Source organism: Lissotriton helveticus, chromosome 4_1 (genome assembly GCF_964261635.1).
Source record: "Lissotriton helveticus chromosome 4_1, aLisHel1.1, whole genome shotgun sequence".
Lineage (NCBI taxonomy): Eukaryota > Metazoa > Chordata > Amphibia > Caudata > Salamandridae > Lissotriton > Lissotriton helveticus.
Genome location: NC_136063.1, coordinates 1,672,320,394 through 1,672,346,327, shown reverse-complemented (window position 1 = coordinate 1,672,346,327; position 25,934 = coordinate 1,672,320,394). Strand labels below are relative to the sequence as shown.

Sequence of the window (25,934 nt, the reverse complement as noted above, 5' to 3'; positions counted from 1 at the left end):
TTCGAAAGATTTTACTTTATGGTTATGGATTTACTTTAGAAAATCAGAGTGTAAATATATGTGTGTCTGAATTTCACGATTGTTATTCAAAACGTCATATCTTCTGTCCCCATAATACACAATTTGATTCCTCAAGTTTTGTTTTAATGAAGGATTTCCAATTAAAAAGTTCCATCTTCCCCTTATCAATAACAGTAAGATTTAAGAAAGTAATATCTTGCATCAGCCCCCTGTGATGAGTTTGAGAAAACAGAGTCAGCTCGCAAAATGTCTCATTATTTTGAGCCATTTAATTTCCATGTTTTCTAAAAGTTCTATCATTTGCTCACATCGAATAGACTTTCAGAATACAATCAATAAATTAATGTTTCACTCTACCCGTTTTAGATTTGTGATATTTATGAATACACTTGACAGAAAAAGATTTGATCAACAGTCATGAAAGTGGTCCCACCGAGATTTGAACTCGGATCCTTGGATTCAAAGTCCAAAGTGCTAACCATTACACCATGGAACCTCCCATGTGACAAGGGAGCAAATTGCTGCAGCAATGTGAACATTTCAAAGTTTTTAATGTTCTACAGTCAAAGACCAACAGAATGTTATTACTTTTCTATTCTGTTCAACTTTTGCATATTGAACTATGTTAGGGAAGGATGTTGCCCAGAGGACTCAAGTAACGCTATCACTCTGTTGAACAGTACTTTTTATGTGAGATACGATTTTGCAATAAAATATAAGATTCCCCCGTGAATGCAATCTCTTCTCTCAAAATGAAAAGCTCAACCTGGTACAGGTGGTTTGATGGTATCATGCTTAGCACTCTAGACTCTGAAAACCGGGATCTGAGTACAAATCACAGTGGGACTTATCTAAACTTTACGATTTTCTTTTTCCATTCAGTTCTTAGAATTATTAATTGGAAAAACATCTCATTTACTTATAAACTTGTACATATCCACTTTACACGTATGTATCTCCCTATATCTTGCTATATGTCTCTGTATATTTATAGGACAACATAAACACATACCTTATAAAAATGCATATAATTAGTAGAGGTGAAAATAATGAAAAGTTGTTGCCTCTCCACATTTGAAACATGAGCTTCTTCTCCTTACTCTTCTATATGTCATGAAATTGAGATAGTCACTTTTTACTCAATTTTGATCTAACAATATAGTTGATTTATACAAAGCATATCATATGATTTGTGAATAATCTTAAAAGAGAAAATTAGATCAGTACCTGTGAGGCCTCCAAGCAAAAGCTTAGGTTTCACGATTGCAGATCGACTGTTGAAAATCAGCATGAAAAACGTTTTATTTCACAATTTCCATACTAATATACAAAAACATTTGTACTATCTGAATGATACCGTCATTGTGGTTCTCTAGGTTTGATTTAAGAACACTTCTCTTTCAAAATGTGCTAAATTCGCCTTATCAATAGCGCAGAAAGCTTCAAAAAGGGATGCTGGGAATCAGGCCTCTGAAATGCATTTCAGAAAAACAGGATAGGATTTCTTAATGTCACACTATTTTGTGTAGGAATGTGATGTAAACGTATTATAATGTTTGTATTTCTGTAACTTGTTCAAGCTGATGGACGTTTTGAAAGGAATCAATAATTGTCTCTTTCAACCTACTGGTGTTGGATTTGAGCTATCAATAAACAAAGGTGACAGAAATAGAAAAGGTCAAGAGTAATAAAATAGTACCCCCAAGATTTGGACTGGTACCTTTGCATGCAAAGTCCAACGTGCCAATCATTGCTCTTTGGCGCAGCCCATGTGAGAGACAAAGAAATGGGTGTATTAGTTTGGAAATGTAAAATGTTTTAATATGTTACAGTCAAAGATGATCATTATGATATAACTTGCCTATCCTGATAAACGTTTGCATATTTAACACTGTTAAGGAGAATGTATCTGAACAGAATCAAATCACATTATAGCTCTTTACACTATGAGCATTCAACAGAGATATCGTTTCATCAATGTAAGAAATGCCCCCGCACTAATGCGCTCTCTTTTGTCTCAATGGAAAAATTACTCATGTATGTGAGGGTTCCATGGTGTAATGGTTAGCACTCTGGACTCTGAATCCAGCGATCCGAGTTCAAATCTCGGTGGGACCTGCTTGAATTATGAGATTTACTATTTCACCCATTTCTTAGAATTTGGTCTTGGAAAAACATAACGTCAATGTTTTATACTGATACTTATCAACGTATAAGTATGCATCTATGTATACATAGCTATATCCGTCTAGATAGCGATAAGACTATATAAAGAAATCAATTATTCATAAACATATGTATTGAAGCTGAAAACTAAAAACTGTTGTTTCCCATCCACAATTTAAACGTTAGGTTCATTTCCTCTCTCATCTATATGACCAGTAATGAGATAGTTAATTTTTGCTGATTTCTTATATGACAACATGCTTGACTTACACAGTGCATTTAATTGTGAATTTCTTTGAAAGAGAAATTCAGATTATTACCTTTGACACGTCTTTCGAAAGATTTTACTTTATGGTTATGGATTTACTTTAGAAAATCAGAGTGTAAATATATGTGTGTCTGAATTTCACGATTGTTATTCAAAACGTCATATCTTCTGTCCCCATAATACACAATTTGATTCCTCAAGTTTTGTTTTAATGAAGGATTTCCAATTAAAAAGTTCCATCTTCCCCTTATCAATAACAGTAAGATTTAAGAAAGTAATATCTTGCATCAGCCCCCTGTGATGAGTTTGAGAAAACAGAGTCAGCTCGCAAAATGTCTCATTATTTTGAGCCATTTAATTTCCCTGTTTTCTAAAAGTTCTATCATTTGCTCACATCGAATAGACTTTCAGAATACAATCAATAAATTAATGTTTCACTCTACCCGTGTTAGATTTGTGATATTTATGAATACACTTGACAGAAAAAGATTTGATCAACAGTCATGAAAGTGGTCCCACCGAGATTTGCACTCGGATCCTTGGATTCAAAGTCCAAAGTGCTAACCATTACACCATGGAACCTCCCATGTGACAAGGGAGCAAATTGCTGCAGCAATGTGAACATTTCAAAGTTTTTAATGTTCTACAGTCAAAGACCAACAGAATGTTATTACTTTTCTATTCTGTTCAACTTTTGCATATTGAACTATGTTAGGGAAGGATGTTGCCCAGAGGACTCAAGTAACGCTATCACTCTGTTGAACAGTACTTTTTATGTGAGATACGATTTTGCAATAAAATATAAGATTCCCCCGTGAATGCAATCTCTTCTCTCAAAATGAAAAGCTCAACCTGGTACAGGTGGTTTGATGGTATCATGCTTAGCACTCTAGACTCTGAAAACCGGGATCTGAGTACAAATCACAGTGGGACTTATCTAAACTTTACGATTTTCTTTTTCCATTCAGTTCTTAGAATTATTAATTGGAAAAACATCTCATTTACTTATAAACTTGTACATATCCACTTTACACGTATGTATCTCCCTATATCTTGCTATATGTCTCTGTATATTTATAGGACAACATAAACACATACATTATAAAAATGCATATAATTAGTAGAGGTGAAAATAATGAAAAGTTGTTGCCTCTCCACATTTGAAACATGAGCTTCTTCTCCTTACTCTTCTATATGTCATGAAATTGAGATAGTCACTTTTTACTCAATTTTGATCTAACAATATAGTTGATTTATACAAAGCATATCATATGATTTGTGAATAATCTTAAAAGAGAAAATTAGATCAGTACCTGTGAGGCCTCCAAGCAAAAGCTTAGGTTTCACGATTGCAGATCGACTGTTGAAAATCAGCATGAAAAACGTTTTATTTCACAATTTCCATACTAATATACAAAAACATTTGTACTATCTGAATGATACCGTCATTGTGGTTCTCTAGGTTTGATTTAAGAACACTTCTCTTTCAAAATGTGCTAAATTCGCCTTATCAATAGCGCAGAAAGCTTCAAAAAGGGATGCTGGGAATCAGGCCTCTGAAATGCATTTCAGAAAAACAGGATAGGATTTCTTAATGTCACACTATTTTGTGTAGGAATGTGATGTAAACGTATTATAATGTTTGTATTTCTGTAACTTGTTCAAGCTGATGGACGTTTTGAAAGGAATCAATAATTGTCTCTTTCAACCTACTGGTGTTGGATTTGAGCTATCAATAAACAAAGGTGACAGAAATAGAAAAGGTCAAGAGTAATAAAATAGTACCCCCAAGATTTGGACTGGTACCTTTGCATGCAAAGTCCAACGTGCCAATCATTGCTCTTTGGCGCAGCCCATGTGAGAGACAAAGAAATGGGTGTATTAGTTTGGAAATGTAAAATGTTTTAATATGTTACAGTCAAAGATGATCATTATGATATAACTTGCCTATCCTGATAAACGTTTGCATATTTAACACTGTTAAGGAGAATGTATCTGAACAGAATCAAATCACATTATAGCTCTTTACACTATGAGCATTCAACAGAGATATCGTTTCATCAATGTAAGAAATGCCCCCGCACTAATGCGCTCTCTTTTGTCTCAATGGAAAAATTACTCATGTATGTGAGGGTTCCATGGTGTAATGGTTAGCACTCTGGACTCTGAATCCAGCGATCCGAGTTCAAATCTCGGTGGGACCTGCTTGAATTATGAGATTTACTATTTCACCCATTTCTTAGAATTTGGTCTTGGAAAAACATAACGTCAATGTTTTATACTGATACTTATCAACGTATAAGTATGCATCTATGTATACATAGCTATATCCGTCTAGATAGCGATAAGACTATATAAAGAAATCAATTATTCATAAACATATGTATTGAAGCTGAAAACTAAAAACTGTTGTTTCCCATCCACAATTTAAACGTTAGGTTCATTTCCTCTCTCATCTATATGACCAGTAATGAGATAGTTAATTTTTGCTGATTTCTTATATGACAACATGCTTGACTTACACAGTGCATTTAATTGTGAATTTCTTTGAAAGAGAAATTCAGATTATTACCTTTGACACGTCTTTCGAAAGATTTTACTTTATGGTTATGGATTTACTTTAGAAAATCAGAGTGTAAATATATGTGTGTCTGAATTTCACGATTGTTATTCAAAACGTCATATCTTCTGTCCCCATAATACACAATTTGATTCCTCAAGTTTTGTTTTAATGAAGGATTTCCAATTAAAAAGTTCCATCTTCCCCTTATCAATAACAGTAAGATTTAAGAAAGTAATATCTTGCATCAGCCCCCTGTGATGAGTTTGAGAAAACAGAGTCAGCTCGCAAAATGTCTCATTATTTTGAGCCATTTAATTTCCCTGTTTTCTAAAAGTTCTATCATTTGCTCACATCGAATAGACTTTCAGAATACAATCAATAAATTAATGTTTCACTCTACCCGTGTTAGATTTGTGATATTTATGAATACACTTGACAGAAAAAGATTTGATCAACAGTCATGAAAGTGGTCCCACCGAGATTTGCACTCGGATCCTTGGATTCAAAGTCCAAAGTGCTAACCATTACACCATGGAACCTCCCATGTGACAAGGGAGCAAATTGCTGCAGCAATGTGAACATTTCAAAGTTTTTAATGTTCTACAGTCAAAGACCAACAGAATGTTATTACTTTTCTATTCTGTTCAACTTTTGCATATTGAACTATGTTAGGGAAGGATGTTGCCCAGAGGACTCAAGTAACGCTATCACTCTGTTGAACAGTACTTTTTATGTGAGATACGATTTTGCAATAAAATATAAGATTCCCCCGTGAATGCAATCTCTTCTCTCAAAATGAAAAGCTCAACCTGGTACAGGTGGTTTGATGGTATCATGCTTAGCACTCTAGACTCTGAAAACCGGGATCTGAGTACAAATCACAGTGGGACTTATCTAAACTTTACGATTTTCTTTTTCCATTCAGTTCTTAGAATTATTAATTGGAAAAACATCTCATTTACTTATAAACTTGTACATATCCACTTTACACGTATGTATCTCCCTATATCTTGCTATATGTCTCTGTATATTTATAGGACAACATAAACACATACATTATAAAAATGCATATAATTAGTAGAGGTGAAAATAATGAAAAGTTGTTGCCTCTCCACATTTGAAACATGAGCTTCTTCTCCTTACTCTTCTATATGTCATGAAATTGAGATAGTCACTTTTTACTCAATTTTGATCTAACAATATAGTTGATTTATACAAAGCATATCATATGATTTGTGAATAATCTTAAAAGAGAAAATTAGATCAGTACCTGTGAGGCCTCCAAGCAAAAGCTTATGTTTCACGATTGCAGATCGACTGTTGAAAATCAGCATGAAAAACTTTTTATTTCACAATTTCCATACTAATATACAAAAACATTTGTACTATCTGAATGATACCGTCATTGTGGTTCTCTAGGTTTGATTTAAGAACACTTCTCTTTCAAAATGTGCTAAATTCGCCTTATCAATAGCGCAGAAAGCTTCAAAAAGGGATGCTGGGAATCAGGCCTCTGAAATGCATTTCAGAAAAACAGGATAGGATTTCTTAATGTCACACTATTTTGTGTAGGAATGTGATGTAAACGTATTATAATGTTTGTATTTCTGTAACTTGTTCAAGCTGATGGACGTTTTGAAAGGAATCAATAATTGTCTCTTTCAACCTACTGGTGTTGGATTTGAGCTATCAATAAACAAAGGTGACAGAAATAGAAAAGGTCAAGAGTAATAAAATAGTACCCCCAAGATTTGGACTGGTACCTTTGCATGCAAAGTCCAACGTGCCAATCTTTGCTCTTTGGCGCAGCCCATGTGAGAGACAAAGAAATGGGTGTATTAGTTTGGAAATGTAAAATGTTTTAATATGTTACAGTCAAAGATGATCATTATGATATAACTTGCCTATCCTGATAAACGTTTGCATATTTAACACTGTTAAGGAGAATGTATCTGAACAGAATCAAATCACATTATAGCTCTTTACACTATGAGCATTCAACAGAGATATCGTTTCATCAATGTAAGAAATGCCCCCGCACTAATGCGCTCTCTTTTGTCTCAATGGAAAAATGACTCATGTATGGGAGGGTTCCATGGTGTAATGGTTAGCACTCTGGACTCTGAATCCAGCGATCCGAGTTCAAATCTCGGTGGGACCTGCTTGAATTATGAGATTTACTATTTCACCCATTTCTTAGAATTTGGTCTTGGAAAAACATAACGTCAATGTTTTATACTGATACTTATCAACGTATAAGTATGCATCTATGTATACATAGCTATATCCGTCTAGATAGCGATAAGACTATATAAAGAAATCAATTATTCATAAACATATGTATTGAAGCTGAAAACTAAAAACTGTTGTTTCCCATCCACAATTTAAACGTTAGGTTCATTTCCTCTCTTATCTATATGACCAGTAATGAGATAGTTAATTTTTGCTGATTTCTTATATGACAACATGCTTGACTTACACAGTGAATTTAATTGTGAATTTCTTTGAAAGAGAAATTCAGATTATTACCTTTGACACGTCTTTCGAAAGATTTTACTTTATGGTTATGGATTTACTTTAGAAAATCAGAGTGTAAATATATGTGTGTCTGAATTTCACGATTGTTATTCAAAACGTCATATCTTCTGTCCCCATAATACACAATTTGATTCCTCAAGTTTTGTTTTAATGAAGGATTTCCAATTAAAAAGTTCCATCTTCCCCTTATCAATAACAGTAAGATTTAAGAAAGTAATATCTTGCATCAGCCCCCTGTGATGAGTTTGAGAAAACAGAGTCAGCTCGCAAAATGTCTCATTATTTTGAGCCATTTAATTTCCATGTTTTCTAAAAGTTCTATCATTTGCTCACATCGAATAGACTTTCAGAATACAATCAATAAATTAATGTTTCACTCTACCCGTTTTAGATTTGTGATATTTATGAATACACTTGACAGAAAAAGATTTGATCAACAGTCTTGAAAGTGGTCCCACCGAGATTTGAACTCGGATCCTTGGATTCAAAGTCCAAAGTGCTAACCATTACACCATGGAACCTCCCATGTGACAAGGGAGCAAATTGCTGCAGCAATGTGAACATTTCAAAGTTTTTAATGTTCTACAGTCAAAGACCAACAGAATGTTATTACTTTTCTATTCTGTTCAACTTTTGCATATTGAACTATGTTAGGGAAGGATGTTGCCCAGAGGACTCAAGTAACGCTATCACTCTGTTGAACAGTACTTTTTATGTGAGATACGATTTTGCAATAAAATATAAGATTCCCCCGTGAATGCAATCTCTTCTCTCAAAATGAAAAGCTCAACCTGGTACAGGTGGTTTGATGGTATCATGCTTAGCACTCTAGACTCTGAAAACCGGGATCTGAGTACAAATCACAGTGGGACTTATCTAAACTTTACGATTTTCTTTTTCCATTCAGTTCTTAGAATTATTAATTGGAAAAACATCTCATTTACTTATAAACTTGTACATATCCACTTTACACGTATGTATCTCCCTATATCTTGCTATATGTCTCTGTATATTTATAGGACAACATAAACACATACCTTATAAAAATGCATATAATTAGTAGAGGTGAAAATAATGAAAAGTTGTTGCCTCTCCACATTTGAAACATGAGCTTCTTCTCCTTACTCTTCTATATGTCATGAAATTGAGATAGTCACTTTTTACTCAATTTTGATCTAACAATATAGTTGATTTATACAAAGCATATCATATGATTTGTGAATAATCTTAAAAGAGAAAATTAGATCAGTACCTGTGAGGCCTCCAAGCAAAAGCTTAGGTTTCACGATTGCAGATCGACTGTTGAAAATCAGCATGAAAAACGTTTTATTTCACAATTTCCATACTAATATACAAAAACATTTGTACTATCTGAATGATACCGTCATTGTGGTTCTCTAGGTTTGATTTAAGAACACTTCTCTTTCAAAATGTGCTAAATTCGCCTTATCAATAGCGCAGAAAGCTTCAAAAAGGGATGCTGGGAATCAGGCCTCTGAAATGCATTTCAGAAAAACAGGATAGGATTTCTTAATGTCACACTATTTTGTGTAGGAATGTGATGTAAACGTATTATAATGTTTGTATTTCTGTAACTTGTTCAAGCTGATGGACGTTTTGAAAGGAATCAATAATTGTCTCTTTCAACCTACTGGTGTTGGATTTGAGCTATCAATAAACAAAGGTGACAGAAATAGAAAAGGTCAAGAGTAATAAAATAGTACCCCCAAGATTTGGACTGGTACCTTTGCATGCAAAGTCCAACGTGCCAATCATTGCTCTTTGGCGCAGCCCATGTGAGAGACAAAGAAATGGGTGTATTAGTTTGGAAATGTAAAATGTTTTAATATGTTACAGTCAAAGATGATCATTATGATATAACTTGCCTATCCTGATAAACGTTTGCATATTTAACACTGTTAAGGAGAATGTATCTGAACAGAATCAAATCACATTATAGCTCTTTACACTATGAGCATTCAACAGAGATATCGTTTCATCAATGTAAGAAATGCCCCCGCACTAATGCGCTCTCTTTTGTCTCAATGGAAAAATTACTCATGTATGTGAGGGTTCCATGGTGTAATGGTTAGCACTCTGGACTCTGAATCCAGCGATCCGAGTTCAAATCTCGGTGGGACCTGCTTGAATTATGAGATTTACTATTTCACCCATTTCTTAGAATTTGGTCTTGGAAAAACATAACGTCAATGTTTTATACTGATACTTATCAACGTATAAGTATGCATCTATGTATACATAGCTATATCCGTCTAGATAGCGATAAGACTATATAAAGAAATCAATTATTCATAAACATATGTATTGAAGCTGAAAACTAAAAACTGTTGTTTCCCATCCACAATTTAAACGTTAGGTTCATTTCCTCTCTCATCTATATGACCAGTAATGAGATAGTTAATTTTTGCTGATTTCTTATATGACAACATGCTTGACTTACACAGTGCATTTAATTGTGAATTTCTTTGAAAGAGAAATTCAGATTATTACCTTTGACACGTCTTTCGAAAGATTTTACTTTATGGTTATGGATTTACTTTAGAAAATCAGAGTGTAAATATATGTGTGTCTGAATTTCACGATTGTTATTCAAAACGTCATATCTTCTGTCCCCATAATACACAATTTGATTCCTCAAGTTTTGTTTTAATGAAGGATTTCCAATTAAAAAGTTCCATCTTCCCCTTATCAATAACAGTAAGATTTAAGAAAGTAATATCTTGCATCAGCCCCCTGTGATGAGTTTGAGAAAACAGAGTCAGCTCGCAAAATGTCTCATTATTTTGAGCCATTTAATTTCCCTGTTTTCTAAAAGTTCTATCATTTGCTCACATCGAATAGACTTTCAGAATACAATCAATAAATTAATGTTTCACTCTACCCGTGTTAGATTTGTGATATTTATGAATACACTTGACAGAAAAAGATTTGATCAACAGTCATGAAAGTGGTCCCACCGAGATTTGCACTCGGATCCTTGGATTCAAAGTCCAAAGTGCTAACCATTACACCATGGAACCTCCCATGTGACAAGGGAGCAAATTGCTGCAGCAATGTGAACATTTCAAAGTTTTTAATGTTCTACAGTCAAAGACCAACAGAATGTTATTACTTTTCTATTCTGTTCAACTTTTGCATATTGAACTATGTTAGGGAAGGATGTTGCCCAGAGGACTCAAGTAACGCTATCACTCTGTTGAACAGTACTTTTTATGTGAGATACGATTTTGCAATAAAATATAAGATTCCCCCGTGAATGCAATCTCTTCTCTCAAAATGAAAAGCTCAACCTGGTACAGGTGGTTTGATGGTATCATGCTTAGCACTCTAGACTCTGAAAACCGGGATCTGAGTACAAATCACAGTGGGACTTATCTAAACTTTACGATTTTCTTTTTCCATTCAGTTCTTAGAATTATTAATTGGAAAAACATCTCATTTACTTATAAACTTGTACATATCCACTTTACACGTATGTATCTCCCTATATCTTGCTATATGTCTCTGTATATTTATAGGACAACATAAACACATACATTATAAAAATGCATATAATTAGTAGAGGTGAAAATAATGAAAAGTTGTTGCCTCTCCACATTTGAAACATGAGCTTCTTCTCCTTACTCTTCTATATGTCATGAAATTGAGATAGTCACTTTTTACTCAATTTTGATCTAACAATATAGTTGATTTATACAAAGCATATCATATGATTTGTGAATAATCTTAAAAGAGAAAATTAGATCAGTACCTGTGAGGCCTCCAAGCAAAAGCTTATGTTTCACGATTGCAGATCGACTGTTGAAAATCAGCATGAAAAACTTTTTATTTCACAATTTCCATACTAATATACAAAAACATTTGTACTATCTGAATGATACCGTCATTGTGGTTCTCTAGGTTTGATTTAAGAACACTTCTCTTTCAAAATGTGCTAAATTCGCCTTATCAATAGCGCAGAAAGCTTCAAAAAGGGATGCTGGGAATCAGGCCTCTGAAATGCATTTCAGAAAAACAGGATAGGATTTCTTAATGTCACACTATTTTGTGTAGGAATGTGATGTAAACGTATTATAATGTTTGTATTTCTGTAACTTGTTCAAGCTGATGGACGTTTTGAAAGGAATCAATAATTGTCTCTTTCAACCTACTGGTGTTGGATTTGAGCTATCAATAAACAAAGGTGACAGAAATAGAAAAGGTCAAGAGTAATAAAATAGTACCCCCAAGATTTGGACTGGTACCTTTGCATGCAAAGTCCAACGTGCCAATCTTTGCTCTTTGGCGCAGCCCATGTGAGAGACAAAGAAATGGGTGTATTAGTTTGGAAATGTAAAATGTTTTAATATGTTACAGTCAAAGATGATCATTATGATATAACTTGCCTATCCTGATAAACGTTTGCATATTTAACACTGTTAAGGAGAATGTATCTGAACAGAATCAAATCACATTATAGCTCTTTACACTATGAGCATTCAACAGAGATATCGTTTCATCAATGTAAGAAATGCCCCCGCACTAATGCGCTCTCTTTTGTCTCAATGGAAAAATGACTCATGTATGGGAGGGTTCCATGGTGTAATGGTTAGCACTCTGGACTCTGAATCCAGCGATCCGAGTTCAAATCTCGGTGGGACCTGCTTGAATTATGAGATTTACTATTTCACCCATTTCTTAGAATTTGGTCTTGGAAAAACATAACGTCAATGTTTTATACTGATACTTATCAACGTATAAGTATGCATCTATGTATACATAGCTATATCCGTCTAGATAGCGATAAGACTATATAAAGAAATCAATTATTCATAAACATATGTATTGAAGCTGAAAACTAAAAACTGTTGTTTCCCATCCACAATTTAAACGTTAGGTTCATTTCCTCTCTTATCTATATGACCAGTAATGAGATAGTTAATTTTTGCTGATTTCTTATATGACAACATGCTTGACTTACACAGTGAATTTAATTGTGAATTTCTTTGAAAGAGAAATTCAGATTATTACCTTTGACACGTCTTTCGAAAGATTTTACTTTATGGTTATGGATTTACTTTAGAAAATCAGAGTGTAAATATATGTGTGTCTGAATTTCACGATTGTTATTCAAAACGTCATATCTTCTGTCCCCATAATACACAATTTGATTCCTCAAGTTTTGTTTTAATGAAGGATTTCCAATTAAAAAGTTCCATCTTCCCCTTATCAATAACAGTAAGATTTAAGAAAGTAATATCTTGCATCAGCCCCCTGTGATGAGTTTGAGAAAACAGAGTCAGCTCGCAAAATGTCTCATTATTTTGAGCCATTTAATTTCCATGTTTTCTAAAAGTTCTATCATTTGCTCACATCGAATAGACTTTCAGAATACAATCAATAAATTAATGTTTCACTCTACCCGTTTTAGATTTGTGATATTTATGAATACACTTGACAGAAAAAGATTTGATCAACAGTCTTGAAAGTGGTCCCACCGAGATTTGAACTCGGATCCTTGGATTCAAAGTCCAAAGTGCTAACCATTACACCATGGAACCTCCCATGTGACAAGGGAGCAAATTGCTGCAGCAATGTGAACATTTCAAAGTTTTTAATGTTCTACAGTCAAAGACCAACAGAATGTTATTACTTTTCTATTCTGTTCAACTTTTGCATATTGAACTATGTTAGGGAAGGATGTTGCCCAGAGGACTCAAGTAACGCTATCACTCTGTTGAACAGTACTTTTTATGTGAGATACGATTTTGCAATAAAATATAAGATTCCCCCGTGAATGCAATCTCTTCTCTCAAAATGAAAAGCTCAACCTGGTACAGGTGGTTTGATGGTATCATGCTTAGCACTCTAGACTCTGAAAACCGGGATCTGAGTACAAATCACAGTGGGACTTATCTAAACTTTACGATTTTCTTTTTCCATTCAGTTCTTAGAATTATTAATTGGAAAAACATCTCATTTACTTATAAACTTGTACATATCCACTTTACACGTATGTATCTCCCTATATCTTGCTATATGTCTCTGTATATTTATAGGACAACATAAACACATACCTTATAAAAATGCATATAATTAGTAGAGGTGAAAATAATGAAAAGTTGTTGCCTCTCCACATTTGAAACATGAGCTTCTTCTCCTTACTCTTCTATATGTCATGAAATTGAGATAGTCACTTTTTACTCAATTTTGATCTAACAATATAGTTGATTTATACAAAGCATATCATATGATTTGTGAATAATCTTAAAAGAGAAAATTAGATCAGTACCTGTGAGGCCTCCAAGCAAAAGCTTAGGTTTCACGATTGCAGATCGACTGTTGAAAATCAGCATGAAAAACGTTTTATTTCACAATTTCCATACTAATATACAAAAACATTTGTACTATCTGAATGATACCGTCATTGTGGTTCTCTAGGTTTGATTTAAGAACACTTCTCTTTCAAAATGTGCTAAATTCGCCTTATCAATAGCGCAGAAAGCTTCAAAAAGGGATGCTGGGAATCAGGCCTCTGAAATGCATTTCAGAAAAACAGGATAGGATTTCTTAATGTCACACTATTTTGTGTAGGAATGTGATGTAAACGTATTATAATGTTTGTATTTCTGTAACTTGTTCAAGCTGATGGACGTTTTGAAAGGAATCAATAATTGTCTCTTTCAACCTACTGGTGTTGGATTTGAGCTATCAATAAACAAAGGTGACAGAAATAGAAAAGGTCAAGAGTAATAAAATAGTACCCCCAAGATTTGGACTGGTACCTTTGCATGCAAAGTCCAACGTGCCAATCATTGCTCTTTGGCGCAGCCCATGTGAGAGACAAAGAAATGGGTGTATTAGTTTGGAAATGTAAAATGTTTTAATATGTTACAGTCAAAGATGATCATTATGATATAACTTGCCTATCCTGATAAACGTTTGCATATTTAACACTGTTAAGGAGAATGTATCTGAACAGAATCAAATCACATTATAGCTCTTTACACTATGAGCATTCAACAGAGATATCGTTTCATCAATGTAAGAAATGCCCCCGCACTAATGCGCTCTCTTTTGTCTCAATGGAAAAATTACTCATGTATGTGAGGGTTCCATGGTGTAATGGTTAGCACTCTGGACTCTGAATCCAGCGATCCGAGTTCAAATCTCGGTGGGACCTGCTTGAATTATGAGATTTACTATTTCACCCATTTCTTAGAATTTGGTCTTGGAAAAACATAACGTCAATGTTTTATACTGATACTTATCAACGTATAAGTATGCATCTATGTATACATAGCTATATCCGTCTAGATAGCGATAAGACTATATAAAGAAATCAATTATTCATAAACATATGTATTGAAGCTGAAAACTAAAAACTGTTGTTTCCCATCCACAATTTAAACGTTAGGTTCATTTCCTCTCTCATCTATATGACCAGTAATGAGATAGTTAATTTTTGCTGATTTCTTATATGACAACATGCTTGACTTACACAGTGCATTTAATTGTGAATTTCTTTGAAAGAGAAATTCAGATTATTACCTTTGACACGTCTTTCGAAAGATTTTACTTTATGGTTATGGATTTACTTTAGAAAATCAGAGTGTAAATATATGTGTGTCTGAATTTCACGATTGTTATTCAAAACGTCATATCTTCTGTCCCCATAATACACAATTTGATTCCTCAAGTTTTGTTTTAATGAAGGATTTCCAATTAAAAAGTTCCATCTTCCCCTTATCAATAACAGTAAGATTTAAGAAAGTAATATCTTGCATCAGCCCCCTGTGATGAGTTTGAGAAAACAGAGTCAGCTCGCAAAATGTCTCATTATTTTGAGCCATTTAATTTCCCTGTTTTCTAAAAGTTCTATCATTTGCTCACATCGAATAGACTTTCAGAATACAATCAATAAATTAATGTTTCACTCTACCCGTGTTAGATTTGTGATATTTATGAATACACTTGACAGAAAAAGATTTGATCAACAGTCATGAAAGTGGTCCCACCGAGATTTGCACTCGGATCCTTGGATTCAAAGTCCAAAGTGCTAACCATTACACCATGGAACCTCCCATGTGACAAGGGAGCAAATTGCTGCAGCAATGTGAACATTTCAAAGTTTTTAATGTTCTACAGTCAAAGACCAACAGAATGTTATTACTTTTCTATTCTGTTCAACTTTTGCATATTGAACTATGTTAGGGAAGGATGTTGCCCAGAGGACTCAAGTAACGCTATCACTCTGTTGAACAGTACTTTTTATGTGAGATACGATTTTGCAATAAAATATAAGATTCCCCCGTGAATGCAATCTCTTCTCTCAAAATGAAAAGCTCAACCTGGTACAGGTGGTTTGATGGTATCATGCTTAGCACTCTAGACTCTGAAAACCGGGATCTGAGTACAAATCACAGTGGGACTTATCTAAACTTTACGATTTTCTTTTTCCATTCAGTTCTTAGAATTATTAATTGGAAAAACATCTCATTTACTTATAAACTTGTACATATCCACTTTACACGTATGTATCTCCCTATATCTTGCTATATGTCTCTGTATATTTATAGGACAACATAAACACATACATTATAAAAATGCATATAATTAGTAGAGGTGAAAATAATGAAAAGTTGTTGCCTCTCCACATTTGAAACATGAGCTTCTTCTCCTTACTCTTCTATATGTCATGAAATTGAGATAGTCACTTTTTACTCAATTTTGATCTAACAATATAGTTGATTTATACAAAGCATATCATATGATTTGTGAATAATCTTAAAAGAGAAAATTAGATCAGTACCTGTGAGGCCTCCAAGCAAAAGCTTATGTTTCACGATTGCAGATCGACTGTTGAAAATCAGCATGAAAAACTTTTTATTTCACAATTTCCATACTAATATACAAAAACATTTGTACTATCTGAATGATACCGTCATTGTGGTTCTCTAGGTTTGATTTAAGAACACTTCTCTTTCAAAATGTGCTAAATTCGCCTTATCAATAGCGCAGAAAGCTTCAAAAAGGGATGCTGGGAATCAGGCCTCTGAAATGCATTTCAGAAAAACAGGATAGGATTTCTTAATGTCACACTATTTTGTGTAGGAATGTGATGTAAACGTATTATAATGTTTGTATTTCTGTAACTTGTTCAAGCTGATGGACGTTTTGAAAGGAATCAATAATTGTCTCTTTCAACCTACTGGTGTTGGATTTGAGCTATCAATAAACAAAGGTGACAGAAATAGAAAAGGTCAAGAGTAATAAAATAGTACCCCCAAGATTTGGACTGGTACCTTTGCATGCAAAGTCCAACGTGCCAATCTTTGCTCTTTGGCGCAGCCCATGTGAGAGACAAAGAAATGGGTGTATTAGTTTGGAAATGTAAAATGTTTTAATATGTTACAGTCAAAGATGATCATTATGATATAACTTGCCTATCCTGATAAACGTTTGCATATTTAACACTGTTAAGGAGAATGTATCTGAACAGAATCAAATCACATTATAGCTCTTTACACTATGAGCATTCAACAGAGATATCGTTTCATCAATGTAAGAAATGCCCCCGCACTAATGCGCTCTCTTTTGTCTCAATGGAAAAATGACTCATGTATGGGAGGGTTCCATGGTGTAATGGTTAGCACTCTGGACTCTGAATCCAGCGATCCGAGTTCAAATCTCGGTGGGACCTGCTTGAATTATGAGATTTACTATTTCACCCATTTCTTAGAATTTGGTCTTGGAAAAACATAACGTCAATGTTTTATACTGATACTTATCAACGTATAAGTATGCATCTATGTATACATAGCTATATCCGTCTAGATAGCGATAAGACTATATAAAGAAATCAATTATTCATAAACATATGTATTGAAGCTGAAAACTAAAAACTGTTGTTTCCCATCCACAATTTAAACGTTAGGTTCATTTCCTCTCTTATCTATATGACCAGTAATGAGATAGTTAATTTTTGCTGATTTCTTATATGACAACATGCTTGACTTACACAGTGAATTTAATTGTGAATTTCTTTGAAAGAGAAATTCAGATTATTACCTTTGACACGTCTTTCGAAAGATTTTACTTTATGGTTATGGATTTACTTTAGAAAATCAGAGTGTAAATATATGTGTGTCTGAATTTCACGATTGTTATTCAAAACGTCATATCTTCTGTCCCCATAATACACAATTTGATTCCTCAAGTTTTGTTTTAATGAAGGATTTCCAATTAAAAAGTTCCATCTTCCCCTTATCAATAACAGTAAGATTTAAGAAAGTAATATCTTGCATCAGCCCCCTGTGATGAGTTTGAGAAAACAGAGTCAGCTCGCAAAATGTCTCATTATTTTGAGCCATTTAATTTCCATGTTTTCTAAAAGTTCTATCATTTGCTCACATCGAATAGACTTTCAGAATACAATCAATAAATTAATGTTTCACTCTACCCGTTTTAGATTTGTGATATTTATGAATACACTTGACAGAAAAAGATTTGATCAACAGTCTTGAAAGTGGTCCCACCGAGATTTGAACTCGGATCCTTGGATTCAAAGTCCAAAGTGCTAACCATTACACCATGGAACCTCCCATGTGACAAGGGAGCAAATTGCTGCAGCAATGTGAACATTTCAAAGTTTTTAATGTTCTACAGTCAAAGACCAACAGAATGTTATTACTTTTCTATTCTGTTCAACTTTTGCATATTGAACTATGTTAGGGAAGGATGTTGCCCAGAGGACTCAAGTAACGCTATCACTCTGTTGAACAGTACTTTTTATGTGAGATACGATTTTGCAATAAAATATAAGATTCCCCCGTGAATGCAATCTCTTCTCTCAAAATGAAAAGCTCAACCTGGTACAGGTGGTTTGATGGTATCATGCTTAGCACTCTAGACTCTGAAAACCGGGATCTGAGTACAAATCACAGTGGGACTTATCTAAACTTTACGATTTTCTTTTTCCATTCAGTTCTTAGAATTATTAATTGGAAAAACATCTCATTTACTTATAAACTTGTACATATCCACTTTACACGTATGTATCTCCCTATATCTTGCTATATGTCTCTGTATATTTATAGGACAACATAAACACATACCTTATAAAAATGCATATAATTAGTAGAGGTGAAAATAATGAAAAGTTGTTGCCTCTCCACATTTGAAACATGAGCTTCTTCTCCTTACTCTTCTATATGTCATGAAATTGAGATAGTCACTTTTTACTCAATTTTGATCTAACAATATAGTTGATTTATACAAAGCATATCATATGATTTGTGAATAATCTTAAAAGAGAAAATTAGATCAGTACCTGTGAGGCCTCCAAGCAAAAGCTTAGGTTTCACGATTGCAGATCGACTGTTGAAAATCAGCATGAAAAACGTTTTATTTCACAATTTCCATACTAATATACAAAAACATTTGTACTATCTGAATGATACCGTCATTGTGGTTCTCTAGGTTTGATTTAAGAACACTTCTCTTTCAAAATGTGCTAAATTCGCCTTATCAATAGCGCAGAAAGCTTCAAAAAGGGATGCTGGGAATCAGGCCTCTGAAATGCATTTCAGAAAAACAGGATAGGATTTCTTAATGTCACACTATTTTGTGTAGGAATGTGATGTAAACGTATTATAATGTTTGTATTTCTGTAACTTGTTCAAGCTGATGGACGTTTTGAAAGGAATCAATAATTGTCTCTTTCAACCTACTGGTGTTGGATTTGAGCTATCAATAAACAAAGGTGACAGAAATAGAAAAGGTCAAGAGTAATAAAATAGTACCCCCAAGATTTGGACTGGTACCTTTGCATGCAAAGTCCAACGTGCCAATCTTTGCTCTTTGGCGCAGCCCATGTGAGAGACAAAGAAATGGGTGTATTAGTTTGGAAATGTAAAATGTTTTAATATGTTACAGTCAAAGATGATCATTATGATATAACTTGCCTATCCTGATAAACGTTTGCATATTTAACACTGTTAAGGAGAATGTATCTGAACAGAATCAAATCACATTATAGCTCTTTACACTATGAGCATTCAACAGAGATATCGTTTCATCAATGTAAGAAATGCCCCCGCACTAATGCGCTCTCTTTTGTCTCAATGGAAAAATGACTCATGTATGGGAGGGTTCCATGGTGTAATGGTTAGCACTCTGGACTCTGAATCCAGCGATCCGAGTTCAAATCTCGGTGGGACCTGCTTGAATTATGAGATTTACTATTTCACCCATTTCTTAGAATTTGGTCTTGGAAAAACATAACGTCAATGTTTTATACTGATACTTATCAACGTATAAGTATGCATCTATGTATACATAGCTATATCCGTCTAGATAGCGATAAGACTATATAAAGAAATCAATTATTCATAAACATATGTATTGAAGCTGAAAACTAAAAACTGTTGTTTCCCATCCACAATTTAAACGTTAGGTTCATTTCCTCTCTCATCTATATGACCAGTAATGAGATAGTTAATTTTTGCTGATTTCTTATATGACAACATGCTTGACTTACACAGTGCATTTAATTGTGAATTTCTTTGAAAGAGAAATTCAGATTATTACCTTTGACACGTCTTTCGAAAGATTTTACTTTATGGTTATGGATTTACTTTAGAAAATCAGAGTGTAAATATATGTGTGTCTGAATTTCACGATTGTTATTCAAAACGTCATATCTTCTGTCCCCATAATACACAATTTGATTCCTCAAGTTTTGTTTTAATGAAGGATTTCCAATTAAAAAGTTCCATCTTCCCCTTATCAATAACAGTAAGATTTAAGAAAGTAATATCTTGCATCAGCCCCCTGTGATGAGTTTGAGAAAACAGAGTCAGCTCGCAAAATGTCTCATTATTTTGAGCCATTTAATTTCCATGTTTTCTAAAAGTTCTATCATTTGCTCACATCGAATAGACTTTCAGAATACAATCAATAAATTAATGTTTCACTCTACCCGTTTTAGATTTGTGATATTTATGAATACACTTGACAGAAAAAGATTTGATCAACAGTCATGAAAGTGGTCCCACCGAGATTTGAACTCGGATCCTTGGATTCAAAGTCCAAAGTGCTAACCATTACACCATGGAACCTCCCATGTGACAAGGGAGCAAATTGCTGCAGCAATGTGAACATTTCAAAGTTTTTAATGTTCTACAGTCAAAGACCAACAGAATGTTATTACTTTTCTATTCTGTTCAACTTTTGCATATTGAACTATGTTAGGGAAGGATGTTGCCCAGAGGACTCAAGTAACGCTATCACTCTGTTGAACAGTACTTTTTATGTGAGATACGATTTTGCAATAAAATATAAGATTCCCCCGTGAATGCAATCTCTTCTCTCAAAATGAAAAGCTCAACCTGGTACAGGTGGTTTGATGGTATCATGCTTAGCACTCTAGACTCTGAAAACCGGGATCTGAGTACAAATCACAGTGGGCCTTATCTAAACTTTACGATTTTCTTTTTCCATTCAGTTCTTAGAATTATTAATTGGAAAAACATCTCATTTACTTATAAACTTGTACATATCCACTTTACACGTATGTATCTCCCTATATCTTGCTATATGTCTCTGTATATTTATAGGACAACATAAACACATACATTATAAAAATGCATATAATTAGTAGAGGTGAAAATAATGAAAAGTTGTTGCCTCTCCACATTTGAAACATGAGCTTCTTCTCCTTACTCTTCTATATGTCATGAAATTGAGATAGTCACTTTTTACTCAATTTTGATCTAACAATATAGTTGATTTATACAAAGCATATCATATGATTTGTGAATAATCTTAAAAGAGAAAATTAGATCAGTACCTGTGAGGCCTCCAAGCAAAAGCTTAGGTTTCACGATTGCAGATCGACTGTTGAAAATCAGCATGAAAAACGTTTTATTTCACAATTTCCATACTAATATACAAAAACATTTGTACTATCTGAATGATACCGTCATTGTGGTTCTCTAGGTTTGATTTAAGAACACTTCTCTTTCAAAATGTGCTAAATTCGCCTTATCAATAGCGCAGAAAGCTTCAAAAAGGGATGCTGGGAATCAGGCCTCTGAAATGCATTTCAGAAAAACAGGATAGGATTTCTTAATGTCACACTATTTTGTGTAGGAATGTGATGTAAACGTATTATAATGTTTGTATTTCTGTAACTTGTTCAAGCTGATGGACGTTTTGAAAGGAATCAATAATTGTCTCTTTCAACCTACTGGTGTTGGATTTGAGCTATCAATAAACAAAGGTGACAGAAATAGAAAAGGTCAAGAGTAATAAAATAGTACCCCCAAGATTTGGACTGGTACCTTTGCATGCAAAGTCCAACGTGCCAATCTTTGCTCTTTGGCGCAGCCCATGTGAGAGACAAAGAAATGGGTGTATTAGTTTGGAAATGTAAAATGTTTTAATATGTTACAGTCAAAGATGATCATTATGATATAACTTGCCTATCCTGATAAACGTTTGCATATTTAACACTGTTAAGGAGAATGTATCTGAACAGAATCAAATCACATTATAGCTCTTTACACTATGAGCATTCAACAGAGATATCGTTTCATCAATGTAAGAAATGCCCCCGCACTAATGCGCTCTCTTTTGTCTCAATGGAAAAATGACTCATGTATGGGAGGGTTCCATGGTGTAATGGTTAGCACTCTGGACTCTGAATCCAGCGATCCGAGTTCAAATCTCGGTGGGACCTGCTTGAATTATGAGATTTACTATTTCACCCATTTCTTAGAATTTGGTCTTGGAAAAACATAACGTCAATGTTTTATACTGATACTTATCAACGTATAAGTATGCATCTATGTATACATAGCTATATCCGTCTAGATAGCGATAAGACTATATAAAGAAATCAATTATTCATAAACATATGTATTGAAGCTGAAAACTAAAAACTGTTGTTTCCCATCCACAATTTAAACGTTAGGTTCATTTCCTCTCTCATCTATATGACCAGTAATGAGATAGTTAATTTTTGCTGATTTCTTATATGACAACATGCTTGACTTACACAGTGAATTTAATTGTGAATTTCTTTGAAAGAGAAATTCAGATTATTACCTTTGACACGTCTTTCGAAAGATTTTACTTTATGGTTATGGATTTACTTTAGAAAATCAGAGTGTAAATATATGTGTGTCTGAATTTCACGATTGTTATTCAAAACGTCATATCTTCTGTCCCCATAATACACAATTTGATTCCTCAAGTTTTGTTTTAATGAAGGATTTCCAATTAAAAAGTTCCATCTTCCCCTTATCAATAACAGTAAGATTTAAGAAAGTAATATTTTGCATCAGCCCCCTGTGATGAGTTTGAGAAAACAGAGTCAGCTCGCAAAATGTCTCATTATTTTGAGCCATTTAATTTCCATGTTTTCTAAAAGTTCTATCATTTGCTCACATCGAATAGACTTTCAGAATACAATCAATAAATTAATGTTTCACTCTACCCGTTTTAGATTTGTGATATTTATGAATACACTTGACAGAAAAAGATTTGATCAACAGTCATGAAAGTGGTCCCACCGAGATTTGAACTCGGATCCTTGGATTCAAAGTCCAAAGTGCTAACCATTACACCATGGAACCTCCCATGTGACAAGGGAGCAAATTGCTGCAGCAATGTGAACATTTCAAAGTTTTTAATGTTCTACAGTCAAAGACCAACAGAATGTTATTACTTTTCTATTCTGTTCAACTTTTGCATATTGAACTATGTTAGGGAAGGATGTTGCCCAGAGGACTCAAGTAACGCTATCACTCTGTTGAACAGTACTTTTTATGTGAGATACGATTTTGCAATAAAATATAAGATTCCCCCGTGAATGCAATCTCTTCTCTCAAAATGAAAAGCTCAACCTGGTACAGGTGGTTTGATGGTATCATGCTTAGCACTCTAGACTCTGAAAACCGGGATCTGAGTACAAATCACAGTGGGACTTATCTAAACTTTACGATTTTCTTTTTCCATTCAGTTCTTAGAATTATTAATTGGAAAAACATCTCATTTACTTATAAACTTGTACATATCCACTTTACACGTATGTATCTCCCTATATCTTGCTATATGTCTCTGTATATTTATAGGACAACATAAACACATACCTTATAAAAATGCATATAATTAGTAGAGGTGAAAATAATGAAAAGTTGTTGCCTCTCCACATTTGAAACATGAGCTTCTTCTCCTTACTCTTCTATATGTCATGAAATTGAGATAGTCACTTTTTACTCAATTTTGATCTAACAATATAGTTGATTTATACAAAGCATATCATATGATTTGTGAATAATCTTAAAAGAGAAAATTAGATCAGTACCTGTGAGGCCTCCAAGCAAAAGCTTAGGTTTCACGATTGCAGATCGACTGTTGAAAATCAGCATGAAAAACGTTTTATTTCACAATTTCCATACTAATATACAAAAACATTTGTACTATCTGAATGATACCGTCATTGTGGTTCTCTAGGTTTGATTTAAGAACACTTCTCTTTCAAAATGTGCTAAATTCGCCTTATCAATAGCGCAGAAAGCTTCAAAAAGGGATGCTGGGAATCAGGCCTCTGAAATGCATTTCAGAAAAACAGGATAGGATTTCTTAATGTCACACTATTTTGTGTAGGAATGTGATGTAAACGTATTATAATGTTTGTATTTCTGTAACTTGTTCAAGCTGATGGACGTTTTGAAAGGAATCAATAATTGTCTCTTTCAACCTACTGGTGTTGGATTTGAGCTATCAATAAACAAAGGTGACAGAAATAGAAAAGGTCAAGAGTAATAAAATAGTACCCCCAAGATTTGGACTGGTACCTTTGCATGCAAAGTCCAACGTGCCAATCTTTGCTCTTTGGCGCAGCCCATGTGAGAGACAAAGAAATGGGTGTATTAGTTTGGAAATGTAAAATGTTTTAATATGTTACAGTCAAAGATGATCATTATGATATAACTTGCCTATCCTGATAAACGTTTGCATATTTAACACTGTTAAGGAGAATGTATCTGAACAGAATCAAATCACATTATAGCTCTTTACACTATGAGCATTCAACAGAGATATCGTTTCATCAATGTAAGAAATGCCCCCGCACTAATGCGCTCTCTTTTGTCTCAATGGAAAAATGACTCATGTATGGGAGGGTTCCATGGTGTAATGGTTAGCACTCTGGACTCTGAATCCAGCGATCCGAGTTCAAATCTCGGTGGGACCTGCTTGAATTATGAGATTTACTATTTCACCCATTTCTTAGAATTTGGTCTTGGAAAAACATAACGTCAATGTTTTATACTGATACTTATCAACGTATAAGTATGCATCTATGTATACATAGCTATATCCGTCTAGATAGCGATAAGACTATATAAAGAAATCAATTATTCATAAACATATGTATTGAAGCTGAAAACTAAAAACTGTTGTTTCCCATCCACAATTTAAACGTTAGGTTCATTTCCTCTCTCATCTATATGACCAGTAATGAGATAGTTAATTTTTGCTGATTTCTTATATGACAACATGCTTGACTTACACAGTGAATTTAATTGTGAATTTCTTTGAAAGAGAAATTCAGATTATTACCTTTGACACGTCTTTCGAAAGATTTTACTTTATGGTTATGGATTTACTTTAGAAAATCAGAGTGTAAATATATGTGTGTCTGAATATCACGATTGTTATTCAAAACGTCATATCTTCTGTCCCCATAATACACAATTTGATTCCTCAAGTTTTGTTTTAATGAAGGATTTCCAATTAAAAAGTTCCATCTTCCCCTTATCAATAACAGTAAGATTTAAGAAAGTAATATCTTGCATCAGCCCCCTGTGATGAGTTTGAGAAAACAGAGTCAGCTTGCAAAATGTCTCATTATTTTGAGCCATTTAATTTCCATGTTTTCTAAAAGTTCTATCATTTGCTCACATCGAATAGACTTTCAGAATACAATCAATAAATTAATGTTTCACTCTACCCGTTTTAGATTTGTGATATTTATGAATACACTTGACAGAAAAAGATTTGATCAACAGTCTTGAAAGTGGTCCCACCGAGATTTGAACTCGGATCCTTGGATTCAAAGTCCAAAGTGCTAACCATTACACCATGGAACCTCCCATGTGACAAGGGAGCAAATTGCTGCAGCAATGTGAACATTTCAAAGTTTTTAATGTTCTACAGTCAAAGACCAACAGAATGTTATTACTTTTCTATTCTGTTCAACTTTTGCATATTGAACTATGTTAGGGAAGGATGTTGCCCAGAGGACTCAAGTAACGCTATCACTCTGTTGAACAGTACTTTTTATGTGAGATACGATTTTGCAATAAA

At 33.9% G+C, this 25,934-nt stretch overlaps 21 non-coding genes across 21 annotated transcripts; 10 read left to right on the top strand and 11 right to left on the bottom strand.

Moving 5' to 3' along the window:
• Positions 1–445: 445 nt before the first annotated feature.
• Positions 446–517, bottom strand: TRNAQ-UUG (transfer RNA glutamine (anticodon UUG)). The gene has a single exon. It is a non-coding gene; the product is annotated as a tRNA-Gln (tRNA).
• A 1,550-nt stretch (positions 518–2,067) lies between these two features.
• TRNAQ-CUG (transfer RNA glutamine (anticodon CUG)) lies at positions 2,068–2,139 on the top strand. Its single transcript has one exon. It is a non-coding gene; the product is annotated as a tRNA-Gln (tRNA).
• An 826-nt stretch (positions 2,140–2,965) lies between these two features.
• On the bottom strand, positions 2,966–3,037 carry TRNAQ-UUG (transfer RNA glutamine (anticodon UUG)). Its single transcript has one exon. It is a non-coding gene; the product is annotated as a tRNA-Gln (tRNA).
• A 1,550-nt stretch (positions 3,038–4,587) lies between these two features.
• TRNAQ-CUG (transfer RNA glutamine (anticodon CUG)) lies at positions 4,588–4,659 on the top strand. The gene has a single exon. It is a non-coding gene; the product is annotated as a tRNA-Gln (tRNA).
• Positions 4,660–5,485: 826 nt separating this feature from the next.
• On the bottom strand, positions 5,486–5,557 carry TRNAQ-UUG (transfer RNA glutamine (anticodon UUG)). The gene has a single exon. It is a non-coding gene; the product is annotated as a tRNA-Gln (tRNA).
• A 1,550-nt stretch (positions 5,558–7,107) lies between these two features.
• On the top strand, positions 7,108–7,179 carry TRNAQ-CUG (transfer RNA glutamine (anticodon CUG)). Its single transcript has one exon. It is a non-coding gene; the product is annotated as a tRNA-Gln (tRNA).
• An 826-nt stretch (positions 7,180–8,005) lies between these two features.
• Positions 8,006–8,077, bottom strand: TRNAQ-UUG (transfer RNA glutamine (anticodon UUG)). The gene has a single exon. It is a non-coding gene; the product is annotated as a tRNA-Gln (tRNA).
• A 1,550-nt stretch (positions 8,078–9,627) lies between these two features.
• TRNAQ-CUG (transfer RNA glutamine (anticodon CUG)) lies at positions 9,628–9,699 on the top strand. Its single transcript has one exon. It is a non-coding gene; the product is annotated as a tRNA-Gln (tRNA).
• Positions 9,700–10,525: 826 nt separating this feature from the next.
• On the bottom strand, positions 10,526–10,597 carry TRNAQ-UUG (transfer RNA glutamine (anticodon UUG)). The gene has a single exon. It is a non-coding gene; the product is annotated as a tRNA-Gln (tRNA).
• A 1,550-nt stretch (positions 10,598–12,147) lies between these two features.
• TRNAQ-CUG (transfer RNA glutamine (anticodon CUG)) lies at positions 12,148–12,219 on the top strand. The gene has a single exon. It is a non-coding gene; the product is annotated as a tRNA-Gln (tRNA).
• An 826-nt stretch (positions 12,220–13,045) lies between these two features.
• Positions 13,046–13,117, bottom strand: TRNAQ-UUG (transfer RNA glutamine (anticodon UUG)). Its single transcript has one exon. It is a non-coding gene; the product is annotated as a tRNA-Gln (tRNA).
• A 1,550-nt stretch (positions 13,118–14,667) lies between these two features.
• TRNAQ-CUG (transfer RNA glutamine (anticodon CUG)) lies at positions 14,668–14,739 on the top strand. Its single transcript has one exon. It is a non-coding gene; the product is annotated as a tRNA-Gln (tRNA).
• Positions 14,740–15,565: 826 nt separating this feature from the next.
• Positions 15,566–15,637, bottom strand: TRNAQ-UUG (transfer RNA glutamine (anticodon UUG)). The gene has a single exon. It is a non-coding gene; the product is annotated as a tRNA-Gln (tRNA).
• Positions 15,638–17,187: 1,550 nt separating this feature from the next.
• Positions 17,188–17,259, top strand: TRNAQ-CUG (transfer RNA glutamine (anticodon CUG)). The gene has a single exon. It is a non-coding gene; the product is annotated as a tRNA-Gln (tRNA).
• An 826-nt stretch (positions 17,260–18,085) lies between these two features.
• Positions 18,086–18,157, bottom strand: TRNAQ-UUG (transfer RNA glutamine (anticodon UUG)). Its single transcript has one exon. It is a non-coding gene; the product is annotated as a tRNA-Gln (tRNA).
• A 1,550-nt stretch (positions 18,158–19,707) lies between these two features.
• On the top strand, positions 19,708–19,779 carry TRNAQ-CUG (transfer RNA glutamine (anticodon CUG)). The gene has a single exon. It is a non-coding gene; the product is annotated as a tRNA-Gln (tRNA).
• An 826-nt stretch (positions 19,780–20,605) lies between these two features.
• Positions 20,606–20,677, bottom strand: TRNAQ-UUG (transfer RNA glutamine (anticodon UUG)). Its single transcript has one exon. It is a non-coding gene; the product is annotated as a tRNA-Gln (tRNA).
• A 1,550-nt stretch (positions 20,678–22,227) lies between these two features.
• On the top strand, positions 22,228–22,299 carry TRNAQ-CUG (transfer RNA glutamine (anticodon CUG)). The gene has a single exon. It is a non-coding gene; the product is annotated as a tRNA-Gln (tRNA).
• An 826-nt stretch (positions 22,300–23,125) lies between these two features.
• TRNAQ-UUG (transfer RNA glutamine (anticodon UUG)) lies at positions 23,126–23,197 on the bottom strand. The gene has a single exon. It is a non-coding gene; the product is annotated as a tRNA-Gln (tRNA).
• Positions 23,198–24,747: 1,550 nt separating this feature from the next.
• On the top strand, positions 24,748–24,819 carry TRNAQ-CUG (transfer RNA glutamine (anticodon CUG)). Its single transcript has one exon. It is a non-coding gene; the product is annotated as a tRNA-Gln (tRNA).
• Positions 24,820–25,645: 826 nt separating this feature from the next.
• Positions 25,646–25,717, bottom strand: TRNAQ-UUG (transfer RNA glutamine (anticodon UUG)). The gene has a single exon. It is a non-coding gene; the product is annotated as a tRNA-Gln (tRNA).
• Positions 25,718–25,934: the final 217 nt, after the last annotated feature.